This window comes from Nannospalax galili, unplaced genomic scaffold, assembly GCF_000622305.1.
Source record: "Nannospalax galili isolate Female #2095 unplaced genomic scaffold, S.galili_v1.0 scaffold1631, whole genome shotgun sequence".
NCBI classification, from domain to species: domain Eukaryota; kingdom Metazoa; phylum Chordata; class Mammalia; order Rodentia; family Spalacidae; genus Nannospalax; species Nannospalax galili.
The window spans coordinates 923,390-928,000 of NW_008329035.1; the positions used below are offsets into that span (position 1 = coordinate 923,390).

The 4,611-nt window shown below is 39.4% G+C and overlaps 1 long non-coding RNA gene across 1 annotated transcript in view; it reads right to left on the reverse strand.

The window, feature by feature from the left end:
• Nucleotides 1-1,674: 1,674 nt before the first annotated feature.
• Nucleotides 1,675-4,611, reverse strand: part of LOC115069810 — a 24,320-nt gene continuing 21,383 nt past the window's right edge. Inside the window, exon 3 of the long non-coding RNA XR_003849042.1 lies at nucleotides 1,675-2,938. This is a non-coding gene — a long non-coding RNA (uncharacterized LOC115069810). The remainder of the gene's footprint in view (nucleotides 2,939-4,611) is intronic.

Genomic DNA, 4,611 nt, shown 5'->3' on the forward strand with positions numbered 1-4,611 from the left:
TGTGCCCCTCAAATATAATAAACATATAACAATCTGAGGTCAACAGTCCTGTACCTCTTTACCAAGAAATTTTCTCAAACAAGAAAATGATACAACAGTTTAAACAAAAGGAAAAAAAAAAAAAAAAACAGAACATGAAATGGTCTGCAAATCCGTTGAACCAGAGTTCAAGCCTTCCCTAACAAGAAGACAATACCCCTTACTCTCAACACAGATGATAGGACTGTGTCAATGTGTCATTAGGAAAGAGTAAGAGTTCTGGGGTGGACTGAAGTGCAAAGGGCCATTAAGTCCTAAGTAGAATGCTATGATGAGAGGGAAATACAGTGTGAGTGTAAATATATGGGTTATAAACACCATCAAAGGGCAGGCAGGCTGATTTGTGTCTGAAGTAGTTCCTAATAAATTTCTAGGTGCCTTTTACAACCTACTAAACTAGCAGTTCCAAACACAACAGCTGTGCTGTGTGACTTAGACTATGTTATTAACTCTTAACAAATGAGGTGTCAGGCCTTGATAAAAACAACACAGAATGTTGGGAAGGACTTCAAGATAGTGCTGGAGGAACATGAAATACAGACTAAATATTCGGAAGGAAGCTGAGTGGGAGCCACAGTGAAGAAGAGATAATATGGGGCTGGAGGGGTAGCTCAGTGGTTAAGAGCACTGGCTCCTCTTGCAAAGGACCCAAGTTCGATTCCTAGTACCCAGATGGTGGCTAACAAACATCCGTAACTCTAGGTCTAAGGGAGTATGACCCTTTTCTGATCTCCATGGGCACTGCATGATGTGGATGCACTTACACACATGCAGGCAATACATTCGTATAAATAAAATAAAAATAATAAATAAAACATTTTTTTAGCTCTCACTGGAATCTTTAATGAATTTACTGGTATCAGAAACGGACAGATATTTTTATGAGATTTTACAGTTTTTCTTTTTACATGGTGTTCTGCAATTTCACAATATGGTGTCTTGGTGTGAGAAGCTTTTCACTTGTTTGTAACACACATTTTGTTGGCTTTTTTTTTTTTTTTTTTTAAAGCAGTGCATGCCTTTAATCCCAGCACTCAGGAGGCAGAGGCAGGCAGATCTCTGTGAGTTCAAGGCCAGCCTGGTCTACATAGTGAGTTCCAGGACAGCTGGGGCAACAGGGAGACCCTGTCTCAAAAAGACCCCCCACCCCAAAAAAAAGAAGAAGCATTCATTACAGCATTAACATATTCAATAACAATTTCCAGAGCAAAGATGCATCTCTTTCAAAACTGGCTGCAAATTTTAAGGTATAAAATACTTTTTTAAAAAAGATAATATTGGGGTTAGGGAGATGGCTTGGTTGGTAAAGTGCTTGCCATGTAAGTATAAGAACCTGAGTTTGATACCCAGAACCTACATATTTTTAAAGGCTTGGAATGACATGCACTTGTGATCCCAGCACTAGGGAGGCTGACACAAAAGGATTCCTGGAGATTGCTGGCCAGTCAGCCTAGTCTATCTATCAAGCCAAAACAAAATGGATAGCTCCTGAGGAAATGCACTTTGGCTTCCATATGCACCCGTATTCACCCACACCTGCACATATATATGTACCTACACACGCACACACACACACACACACACACACACACACACACCCTGCAAAGAATAGGTAATATTTTTTTTCAGGTGAGAAGTAGTTTATTCTTCCACTAGCAGGACTGACACAGATCATTCCATAAAGGAGTCAGCCTCCACCTCAAGTTTTTGGGGACCTTTGTGCTCCTATGAGGAATGCAAGCAAAGGGCAAATAACATATGTGGTAATTAAGTAAGTGGTTTACAAGTAGCATATGGTCATAAAGGATACAGGAAGTGGCAGGCTTGGCAAACAATGACTTCCATCCTGGCAAAGGTTATAGGAATGCTGCAGTTTGGGAAAATAAAGACTTCTATTTGGATAACCGTAGGGGGGAAGGGAAGGTTCCTGTTCACCTCCCCCGTTTCTAGCTCTTGTCTCAGAGATTTCCATTATATTCCTTCCTCTTCATCAACATAATCCCTTATATTTATTTAAGAGGAACTCTGAGATATTCTTGATGAATCACCTGGAGTCTAATGACCTCTACTTGGTTTTTGATAAATTTGGTAAGTTTATTATCCAAGATCTTAACAGGAGAGTTAGTAGAACTCACTATTGGTCCTGTTAGTAAGGCTATTCAGAGGCCTCAAGTATTCCAGGTACTCTTTTAGAAAGACTCTTTTTTGTTCAGCCTTTATTCTCTCTAGTAGCTGCTTTGCATTTTTACCATACCAGATTAATAGCTGCCTTGAATTTTCTTTAACTGTGTCAGATTGATTTACATAAATACAGCACAGATACCTCCCTTTTCTGATACTTCAGGTATCTCTAGTCTCAGGTAAGGAAAAGTCCAAGGAAATTTCCAGCTCTCAGCTGGTCATTTTTCATTTGGGGTCGTTACTTTAATGCTGTCTAGTCACTTTCTACCTCCTATTCTCATTATTCTGCCCTCTAAGAGGTAACCCTGATTGCCAATAGGGAATTAGGGCCGGTCATTCTGGCTTCTTCCATGCTGAATAGGGATGTGGGGTGTGGCAAATGGGGCACCCCTCCAGTGGGTCTGTTTGAAAGACCCAAAAGTATAGCTATAGAGAGAAAAGAAAGTCTTTAACTAGTGCCTATGAAGGAGAAGTAAAGAGTAGTTAGGCACAAATTATAGGCAGAGAATCAGAAAAAGTCACAACAGGGTGAATTGAAAATGTCCAATTTAAAGTCCACTAGAATTTCTTGATGAAAGCTTCCAAAAATCATCTATTTATTCGGTTTCTCTTCATTTTTCATTTGCCTGTGACAACTGGACTCGGGATCTGCTTTTCAGGCACTTTGATAGCTGTGGAGTGGCTAGGGTCACGGTGTGAGTTGCCTCTTAAATGGCTTCTAGACATAAAGAAAGAAAAATTTAGTCATCCTTTAATTTTGATAAGAATAGTGGACTTGTGCTTTTTGGCTGCAGGTGGCACTGCAGTGTTGGACTGGACCAAAATCTAAAGTTTTATGCCTGAGTAGTATTTTATCACAGAGAAAATCCTAGTGAGAATTTTCTAAACAATTATCTCATATGAACTTTTAAGCCTCATGTCTGGGAAGCACAATTTCTCAGGCTTTAAAAGAAATATACTGATCACTTTAATCTTTGGTTATACTTTCTTTTTGGGTGTTTAAGACCATACAGTGGAGCGGGCGTGGTGGTGCACGCCTTTAATCCCAGCACTCGAGAGGCAGAGGCAGGTGCATCTCTGTGAGTTCAAGGCCAGCCTGGTGTACATAGTGAGTTCCAGGACAGCTGGGGCTACAGGGAGACCCTGTCTCAAAAAGACCAAAAAAAAAAACAAAAAACAAAAAAAAAAAACCATACAGTGGTCAAAATTAACCAAGTTTTTGTGTTCTTTTTTAAGGTCAGTTGAGGATCTGATCCTCAGAGGTCACTCAGGTTTTGGGGGGATCCTCTGGCCCCTTTGGCTTTTTTTTTTTCACCAGTTCCACCTATGTGAAGATAAGTCAGGAGGTCCTGCTTGACCTTGGCTTTGCTTGGAAGCATGAAGGAGACTTTTCTTCTGTGTTGACCCTCCTCTTTATTGACTGGACACTGGTTTGAGTCCCTCTGGTGGAGTCTCCATGACCTCCTTGAACAAGAGGACAGGTGACTCATCACAACTAAAGGACATTTCCAGAGATGTCTCATAGTTCCCTGAGACTTGGTCAACCTTGGAAGGTAAGGAACAAAACTGTCCCTTTTGACCAGATTAGTATGGGCTTTTAAGTATGGTTATTAACCATCCATGAAGGTCAGTTGCACCAGTCTGGTACCTTTCATTGCTGTGTAATATGTAGATAAAGCTTGAACCAAACCCCAAACATTCTTGAATAAACATTGACTGGAAGAGATTTAACATCACAGTTAAGTAGGCACATCCCAAAAAGGGATTTAAAACAATTTTCTTAGGTCTGTCTCAAATGAAAGCTGTTCTGTTGCAAACAGAAGCAATCTCCTTTCTTTTCCATTTCCCCATACCCCGATTTACAGTTTTCAGAAGGAAGGGAGGGATCATATCACATATCTGTAGACAGGAAATAAACTGATCAGGATTCAGACCAAGCTTCACCAAAACTGTTTTCTTCTAGACTGTATACATCTGGTTCAAGTAGGTACAACCTTGTTTCTCTTGAACCAAATTATCTTGTTATGGGCAAAAGACAGTGCCAAAAGAAACACTTGCATAATACAGAGAAACATAAAGGACATCTTTCAGTAGCCATAAGTAACCCAATACTTGTCTGCACCCATTTAATCCAAATCTGTAACTGGGTATGCAGTACAAACTAGAGGGGTTGACTGAAAATTAACAATTCTGCATCTCTATAAACCTGTTCAGACCTTCAATAAGTTTGCTTAACAGTCTCTATTCTGGAAATATCCAGCCATATTAATCTTTATATATAAATCTTTTATTAAAATATCTGTTTTATATCTTTTACCAATTTTTTTCAACCTTTTATACCATGAAACATAATTACAAATACACAAACTTACTATTTGTTATGAGAATTTA